The following is a 9,977-nucleotide window of genomic DNA, read 5'->3' as shown; positions in this document are numbered from 1 at the left end:
ATGGGGCCACACCTGTATCTTTATCTTCTCCTGCCGGATTTTACGGGTCTCTCCAGCTCTGGGGTAGCACAATGCCACTTGCCAGTCGCCAGGCCACAGGCAATCCTTGACACCCAGTGTCCATTTCAGGTTAAAACACATCTGTATGGGGCAGCCTGATGCTTTCCCAGTATCAGTGTCATGGCTAGATGTGACTAAACAGAGACATTGGGTTTTTCTGTCTTCCATGAGCATCCGGAATAGCAAGGGAGAGCAATGTAAATAGACACAGGCAGGCAGTGCAAGCCAGGCTTGAGGCTGATTCACGAACGCACCGCTATGGACACCCTCACAGACATTTACCCAACCAACCTCAACTGACCCGTGAAGGAACTTTGCAGAGAGAAAAAGACAAAGGGTGAAGAAGAAAGAGTACTGCTGTTTTGTTTTATTTTATTTTTATTGCTTAGGCGATGACGAAAGTCTTTCTGCTCACTGAGAATGTTTGGAAAGCACCGGAAGCAAGAGGCTTGGCAGAAGCCCCACCCCCACCCTCACCCCTACCCCCCACCCTGAGTTGTGACCGGCCCTCAGGGACAGCCTACTGTGGTGTGTCTCCAGCCTGTTGACTAGGGGTTTCTTTTCCTGTGAGGGTGGCAGGGCTTTATTCTCTGTCACTAGTCGACTATGTCGCAAGTATCTCCGCGTCATCTGGAACTCTAGATTTTGGTCAGATTCCCCTCCCTGCTCGCCTATCCCACGATGAGCAGGGCTCGGTTGTTTCCAGCTCTCTTGGTGACACATTTAGTCACAGCCGGAGGGTGATGTCGTTGAGCACGCATCTGGGACTGTACTCCGTGTATGAAGTGCAGAGGAAATATGCAGAAATGGGAAATGAAAGTGTGAGAGTATGCGGGTGGGGGGGGGTGGCATTGGCTGGGGCGGGAGTGTCCCACCAGCATAGCCTTAGGAAACAGATTAAGAAAGGTGAACCACCTTTAATCCCAGCAGGCAGAGGCAGGCAGATCTCTGAGTGTGAGCACAGAGAAACAGTCTCAAAACAAACAAACAAACAACCCAAAACCCCCAATAAACAAACAGACAAAAATAAAAAAGACAGACAGACAGACAAGGAGAGGAAAAATGTGAACAAAATGGAGCTGTTTTAAGACTTTTGATAGGTACTATGTGGGGGTGGGCCTTGCTCCATTCCATTGCTCTCAGCTTCAATGGAAGCCACGCCCTCTTGCGGCTGAGCAATGTCCACAGGCCCAGCCTTTTTTTTTTTTTTTTACTTACTTTCCATTGTTTCTTGGCTAGTATCTTATCCACTGGCATCTTGTTTTCGACTAACTTTCTTGTATTCTTTCTAAGTTAATGACTTGAGAGAGTTTTTTTTTTTTTTCTTATCAGTATTGCGTGTGCGAGCACACACTCCAGCACACGTGTAGCAGTCAGGGGACAACTTTTGGGAGTCTTTTTTTTTTTTTTTCTTCTATAAGTTCCAGTGACCAAACTGGAGTCTCCAGGCTTTGACAAGTCTGACAAGTAGCTTGCTGTATGTCACCAGCCCTGGTTCTAGTGTTCTCTTTGTGGTATGTGTTTTTCTTTAGTTTTGCTTGTTTTAATTCTCTCTGTGTGTGTGTGTGTGTGTGTGCACATGCATGTCTGTTGCTGTGGATCAAATGTGGGGTCTCACATATGCTAGACAGGCCCCGTCTTCTGAAGCTGCATCCCCAAACTTGTGGAGCGTTTTTATTTTTGCAGTGCAGTTCTGTGGTTTCTTCCACAGATTCGAAGCTTCGAGAACCCTCTACCTGTTTGGGTCAGTAGGACCAGAAGTGCTTAAGTGAGGAAACTGAGGGACTTGCCTTGCAGGTGCACGGTGGACTCGACTGGTACTTGGGACACCGCCAGGGACAGCTCTTCAGCCCAGTCTGTGGCATCGCAGTAGAGAGAGGCTGCTGAGGACTGTGGGCAAGGTGACCGTAATCACGGAGGGGCTGCCAGTCAGTCAGTCAGTCAGTCAGTGTTCTTGCTGACGGCTGCGGCTCTGGACTCCCAGCAGAAGCCACGTGGCACCGACTCTGGGGAGCGGAGGCTTTGGCTCCAGGCCAGTTAATCATCCTCTCCACTGTAGCACAGCTTGCGGGATTCCAGGTTGATGCTCTGCGGGGCTCCTGACCCAAGGGCACCAGGAAGAATGGAAACCCCAGGTCCACAGTCCCCTGTTCTCCCTCTACAACTGTGCGCTGACAGTCAGGCCACCATCTTCCTCCCCTCTGCCTGGTGTGGCTGCACTCTAGGCCAGGCTGGACCATGAGGCTAGAACCGCTCTGCCTTCTTGCTCAGCGAATCGGGCAAGTCTTCATAGGGAGTCTCTGTGAAGGATGCTCCAGGCAGCAGCCTTGTTAGTGAGTAAAAATTTGACTCCTTTGAGGGCTGTGATTTGCTTTCTAGATAGACACCCTGAAGATTTGTGTTATATACCTTGGCTGTATTTTCATCTTTTGCAAGGCAATATGATATTTCATTTTTTAAAATATAATTTATTTTTATTTTATATGCATTGATGTTGTGCCTGTATGTATGTCTGTGTGAAGATGTCAGAAGCCCTGGAACTGGAGTTACAGACAGTTGTGAGCTGCCATGTGCGTGCTGGGAATTGAACCCATGTCCTCTGGAAGAGCAGCCAGTGCTCTTAGCCACTGAGCCATCACTCCAGCCCCTAAAGTGATGCTCCTTAAATGATATGCTTAACAATTTTAAGTTACTCAGAAAGCCTAGCTCCTAATACAAGCATTCTTTTCCCATCTTGTGTGCACGCAAACTTTTCTCACCCCGCCTACCCCCGTGCACATGTGTGTGTGTGTGTGTGTGTGTGTGTGTGTGTGTGTCTGCAGCCCGGCCATATATATCCACATTTTACACTACGAGTGGGAGATAATCGTTTTAGAACATTTTTTAAATTAGAACCACACATTTTTAGTGACATAAACAATCTTCAAACATTTAAAAAATTTCATTGAGATCTACTGTTGCCTGAAAGACGGCTGGTACAAGTGTACAGGAGAAGTTTTGCAAACTAAGAAGGGCTGGGGCTGTAGAGATGGCTTGGCAGTTAAGAGTACTGGCTGATCTTCCGGAGGACCTGCGTTCCATTCCCAGTGGCTCACGACCATCTGTAACTCCAGTTCCAGGAGAGCCCACTCCCTCTCTGACTTCTGAGGGTCCTGCACACATGTGATAGACAGATGTGCCAGTGTGTAAAACATCCATAGATGTTGACGTTAGATCTGGTTCTCCCTCTCAGCTCCATGTTACCAGAAATAAAGACACAGACTCAAAATATATTTACAAATACCTCAGCCATATAGTTAGGATTCTCTCTGACTAGATCATAACTTAAATTATCCCATTTATTCTAATCTACACCTGCCACACAGTTGGTTACCTGTGCTCAGGTACCATGTGTCTGCCTCCTCACATCTTCCAGGGCCCATCTTCCTGCCTTGGCTCTATTCAAGAATCCCTTCTCTCTCCTGGAGCCAATACCACCCCCCTTCTCTTTTCTTTTTTTTCTTTTTTTAACTTTTTAAAAAATTAGATATTTTCTTTATTTACATTTCAAATGTTATCCCCTTTCCTAGTTTCCCCTCTGAAAATCCCCTAACCCCTCCACCCCTCCCCCTGCTCACCAGCCCACTCCCTGGCCCTGGCATTCCCCTATACTGGGGCACAGAGCCTTCACAGGACCAAGGCGCCTCCTCTCATTGATGATAGGCCATCCTCTGTGACATATGCAGCTAGAGCCATGAGTCCCACCATGTGTTTTCTTTGGTTGGTGGTTTAGTCCCAGGGAGCTCTGGGGGTACTGGTTAGTTCATATTGTTGTTCCCCCTATGCCACCCCCCTTTTCAAGGTGTGGTCTCTCTGTATCCCCCTGGCTGTCCTGGAACTAGCTCTGTAGATCAGGCTGGCCTCGAACTCAGAAATTTGCCTGCCTCTGCCTCACAAGTGCTGGGATTAAAGGCGTGCCCCACCACTGCCTGGCTGAGGTACTCGTTTCTGGGCCACTGAGTTAACCCCATTCAGGATGAGAAGGCTTCATCAGGAGGTGGCATCACCAGCAGCCTGGCCGGTGTTGGCACCGCTATTTACCTTTTGTAGACAATGCCCTTTTATAGTCTTTCCCATCGGGTTACTGGAATAGAAATCTTTTGCTGTGAAAGTTGATGCTGACACAGACACCTTTCTGCACATGGCTTCCTCTTTCTAGATTCTTCTCAGCAGCCCATCCTTGCCAAAGGACTCCCCGAGTCAGCAGGGTTTGTCACATTCATGGTTATTGTTAAGAGAAGAAAGCCAATGGTGGGCACTTTTTACTGTTTCTGTATTAGGCACTAATGTTGCCAGTCTAGCCAACATGCACAGAACATAAATCAGGCCTCAGTCCTGAAGAAAAGGCAAAGGAGGCTAAGAGGGTGGCTCTGTCGTTAACGGCATGTGTTGCTCTTGCAGAGGAACTGGGTTTGGTTCCCAGAACCCACAGTGCTGGCTCACAACCGTCTATAATTCCAACTCAGGGGATCTAGTGACCTCTTCTAGCTTCTGAAGGATTCTGCTGTCATGTGCACAGACACACACAGATTCACATACACGCGCAGATAACACATGCATGGATACACACACACACAGATACACATAAAGATACACACATGTATACACAGAGACACACATACATAGATACACAGAGAGACAGACATAGAGATACACACATACACACACATATATACACAGATTTACACACAGAGATATACATGCACACATATACACAGATACACATATACAGAGATACATGCAGATACATGCACACACACATACACAATCAAAAATCAAATGTTTTAGCCGGGCGGTGGTGGCACACGCCTTTAATCCCAGCACTTGGGAGGCAGAGGCAGAGGCAGGCAGATTTCTGGGTTTGAGGCCAGCCTGGTCTACAAAGTGAGTTCCAGGACAGCCAGGGCTACACAGAGAAACCCTGTCTCAAAAAAACCAAAAAACCAAAACAAAACAAAAACAAACAAACAAACAAAAACAAATGTTTTGTTTTGTTTTGTTTTTTAGTTTTTCCTCTGCCTCTGCCTCTGCCTCCCCAGTGCTGGGGTTAATGGGATGTGTCACCAATGCCTGGCTTCACATAAATCTTTAAACACGAAATGAGAAAGACAAATGACAGGTGTCAACAACCATTCAGGGGTGTTGTTCCTTGATGGCTGAAGGGGCGTCTCTGTCATGAGGAACCAGACCCTATTCTTCAGAGTTCTTCAATGACTGGTCCTCTGCATGCTTTGAAATTGCATTTCCTACAGAGATAGAGGGAGCAGGATGGTCCTGGCTTCCATTTTAGTGCTGCAATGCACCGACTGAGTGAACATGGCAAGGTGCCCCGCCTGCATGCCTCAGTATCCCCACTGGAGCAGAGCACCAGACTCTACATGAGTGGAAACAGTGGATGGGGTCTCTGCCATCTCATCTGCCCCATGGTGGGCACCAGCGAGGGTGGTCCCTTCTCGTTTCCCTGTTTCCTTTTCCGGGTTTACAAGCTCGGCGCCTTTGACACTCGATGGCTGAAAGACTTCCCGACGCTATGTCCCCAGGGAGGAAAGAAGAAAACCCACCACAGTGTTTCCCTCCCCCTCTAATTATATAAAAGCAATGCATATTTGCTGTAGAGAAAAATCTGGAAGCTGTGGGAAAGTACTAAAGAGGAAATAAAAATTACCCGCAATTTCACGCCCCAGATCTGCCACTGTTCATGTGTGGGCGTGTCTCCTCCCGGGTGTTGGGGCCAGGTCTTATTTTGAGAATTCTAAGATGTGGTTCCAGGGCACTGTGACAACTCTGGGCCCGATACTACTAGAGATTGGGGGAGGGGAGGGCAACCTCACTTTTTGTGCGTATGTGGAAGCAGACAGGATTTCAAGACTCAACTTCAAGTCACGAGCCTGAGCGGGCAGAGCCGTCCTTTATCCTCCGCAGCCCCACCAGCCACTGCTGCCAGCTCAGACCCATGGCCCTCAACTGTCTCTGGGCTTCAGTGGCCAGGGCTAATGTGTGGTGTGGGAAGCATCCATAGCAGGGAAAGCGCTTGGGCCTGCTGGGCCTGTGTGAGCACACACCTGTGTTCCTTCCTCTGAGGAGATGAGAAGACAAGGCTCCTGCCATCTCTAGACACATCAGCACCAGCTGAGTTAACATGGGCAAGCAAGCTATGGAGGGAGCTGTCTGTCTCACCCAGCCCCTCACCTCTGAGTCAGTGTCCTCACTGTATCATGCTGTTCCCCACCCTGGGACAAGGACCTTTTAGAGGTTTCAGCCTGTGGTCCACTGGTCATGGTGCTTTGGGACCTGTCCATCGTGGTGGCTGCTGGTGCACAGGGTATGCCTGCTCACCTTATAGCTAGGATGGTAGCAATTGGGGTCCCATAGCCCCCTTCAAAGTCAAGTTCCTAGAGGCTGAAGACCTCCCTCCCAGCCCCATGTAAAACCTCACATTTTCCATCTCCCTCCTCCGTGCTAAGGATACCTTTCCCAGTCCCCGAAGGTATCCTTAGTCCCAGACTTGGGAGGTGCAGATTTTGGGAGCGGCCTCTTTCCTCTTCCCGTGACCTCCGGCAGCTGTCATTTGCTTTCGGGGTTGTAAGTTTTCCATCTGGAAAATGGGATTCTCACATGTCCGGTAAACAGTCACATCTGTGCAGGTCTGAGGAGAGAGCAGGAGGGATGATGCTGTGTGTGTGTGTGCATGTGTGCGTGTGCATGTGCTCCATGTATGTGTCATGCGTATATGGGTACATATGTGTGTGCACATAGGTGTGTGTGCATTTTGTGGGCGTGCACGTGGAAGCCAGAGGTTGTCGCTGGGGATCTCCTACAATTACTCTCCACCTTACTTTCTGTCTCGTTTTTATTTTTTCACATCTTTGTTTCATGTTTGTGGATGTGGGTGGGTACCCATGTGACACAGCTTACACACGGAGCTGTCAGAAGACAATGGATTCCCTCCTTCCACTAGAAAGGTCCCAGGACTGGACTTGGGTAATCAGGATTGTCCCAGTCACTGGCTCTCCACATTGGAGACACTCCAATGTGACAGTGTTTGAGACAGAGCTTCTTACCGAGTCACCTGGCTGGCTGCTGAGCTCTGGGGATCCCCAGGGCTGACGCCACAGGCACCACTAAGCCTGGCTTCTTAGGTGGCTTCTGGGTGTCAGGCTCCAGGCCTCTCGCTCCTGCAGCAAGCTCGCTTTTCGTGGACTGAGACATCTGTCCAGAAACACCATGGACCTTTGTGCAGCTGTGAGAGAATGAAAAGGTGAACAAAAGAGATGGAAATGAAGCGTTTGCAGGGAGATGCGCGGGACCAGAATCATAGAATTCCCAGAGAAATAAGTCATACTCAGAAAGACAAGTGTCACGTGATTCTCTCAAATGCTCAGCCTAGACTTAAAATTACATGTGAATGTGTGTGCACATACATGTGCATGCGTTTACATGGAACTAGAAAGGGGACCATGGGAAGAGGAGAAAGAGGTCTTAAGGGAGGGATGGAATAGAGCCTATAGGAACGAGAAGAGAGGACTGTAGGGGGAAGGAAGGGAGCCAGCCAGAGGGTGCAGAGCAACGGGGAGGGCTGTAGGGGAGGGGACAGACGGAGAACAAATACATATATAACAAACACAGGTGTGAAGATGTTCTAGTCCATTACTCTGTAGGCTAATCTAAACTTTAAAACACCCCTGGGTCCACTCCCAGCCTTCCAACAAACAGTGACTCCATCTCCTGCCCTGCCCCGGCCCCCCCCCCCCCCCCCCCCCCCCCCCCCCCCCCCCCGCCATCCCCACACAGAGGCTGTCACATGTCACATGGAGATGGGCCTGTTTCCTAGCCCAGAGCACTAGGGAGTCTGTACTCACCAAGTTGTGCTGGTGGGACTGAGCAGAGCTGGGACAAGGGCACAGGGCATGTGGGGCCAGCCTCCTGTGTGGCAGAAACCCCACAATGTGCAGCATTCGGGTCACTCATGTACCATGGGCTGAGTGGGGAACCGGAAACGAGGGTGGGTAGAAAAGGCAGGTGTTTGCAAACCCTGCTCAAAGCCATCACTGAAGGTGGAAAGGGTGTGGGGACAGTATTGGGCTGCTGGGATGGGCCTGCTCCCATCCCTTGCACGGTCACCCTGCTGTGGTGACTGTGGTTCCAGGCTGCACAGGAGGTCCTTGTCTCAAGGGGACTCAAGAGCCACCACAGTCCTCTTTGGTTGACATTCTACCTGGGGCTCAGCACACATCACGTGGGTGTGTGGAGAGCAGGGAGCTGTATGCTAACTGGGGGTGAAGCCAGGGAAAGGAATCGGGGCCCAGCTGTGTTTTTCTTGTCATGTTTTGGGGCTCAATTATTATTGATTTTTGTTTGTTTTATAGACAGGGTCTTTCTGCATAGCTCTGGCTCTCAAGAAACAGTGAAGGACTGGCCAGACTGGCCTCAAACTCACAGAGATCCCCCTACCTGTGCCTTCTAAAGTGCTAGGATTAAAGTGTGTGTGTGTGTGTGTGTGAGAGAGAGAGAGAGAGAGAGAGAGAGAGAGAGAGAGAGAGACCTGGTTAGGTAGGACTTAATTTTCTTTTAACAGGACAGAATGGAACAGAATTCAAAAACATGTAGCCCAGGCATTGGCAGGGCTGGATGGGGTGACTGTCCTGCCTGTGACTGAAGGTCATAGGCTGGGTAACTTACAGAGAAGGGAGGTTCTTCAGTTTAAGGTTCTGGGGGCTGTGGGGTTCAATGGTCAGCCACACTACTATAGCATGGTTGGGGACCTTGTAGCTGTGGCAGCAAGGTGCCTGGGGCAGCCGCTGGCTTTCCTAGCAGAACTCTGGAGAGAACCCATTGTCCATACATCCAGACACAGGAGACTGTTCCCTAGGTCTGAGCCGGTGAGCCCACTCACTCTCTGCATCCCACTGAAAAATCTTTCATGTACTATTCGGGGGAATCCAGTGACCAGCTTGGAAGATGATTCAACTGACCGCTGTGACCTATGGCATTGGATGTGAATGGAGTTACCCACTATCCTCCTGGCACTGGAGTCTGATGGAATCTTCTGGAATCTCAGCCTCCCAGACTCCTTCCTTATTTGTGACTTTGCCAGAGTCGGGTACCTTAGCTCAACATTGCTGTGAGGCATGATGTCACCTCAAGGCCCCTCAGCACAGGGGGTGTGACAAGAGTGGAGATTCAGCCAATGGGGACTGTTATTGATATTTTCTTTGGGGTGGTTTGAATGGCCGCCGTAGGCTCATGTTAGAAAAGTTGGTTTTCAGTTGGTGGAACTATTCGGGAAGGATTAGGAGGTGTGGCCTTCCTGGAGGAGGTGTGTCTCTGGGGCAGGGTTTGAGGTTTCAAATGACTTATACCATTCTGCCTTCTGTTCAGCTGTTCCTGCAGCCAAGCCTTTGCTCACCATCACAGACTCTCACCCTCTGGAACTGTAAGTCCAACTATTCGCTTTCTTTTATAAGCTGCCTTGCTCTTAGGGTTTTATCACAGCAGTAGAAAAGTAACGGAAACAGTCCTTGTCCCGAGTTCTTCAGTCGTGGGTCATACACTTAGGTGGAAGAGACCCTAGGGAATCAAAGAATCCATCCGTACCTCCTGTGATCTATCCCTTCCACTTCACCCCTGCTGGCCATGTCCTGCCCCTCATCTTCTTTACTGTGCACCCCTACCCCCTACTCCTCACAACCATTTACGTTATCTGTGGCGGCAAACAGAGAGAGTGCACTGGGAATGGCTTGTCGCTTTTAAACTTTGAAGTCCACCTCCAGTGATATGCTTCCTCCAGCAAGGCCACACCTCCTAAACTTACTAAACAATGCCACTAACTGGGAACCAAATATTTGAACATCTGAGCCTTGGGGACATACTCGTTCAGA

This window comes from Mus caroli, chromosome 4, assembly GCF_900094665.2.
Source record: "Mus caroli chromosome 4, CAROLI_EIJ_v1.1, whole genome shotgun sequence".
Classification (NCBI taxonomy): domain Eukaryota; kingdom Metazoa; phylum Chordata; class Mammalia; order Rodentia; family Muridae; genus Mus; species Mus caroli.
This window is presented reverse-complemented; position numbering follows the sequence as displayed.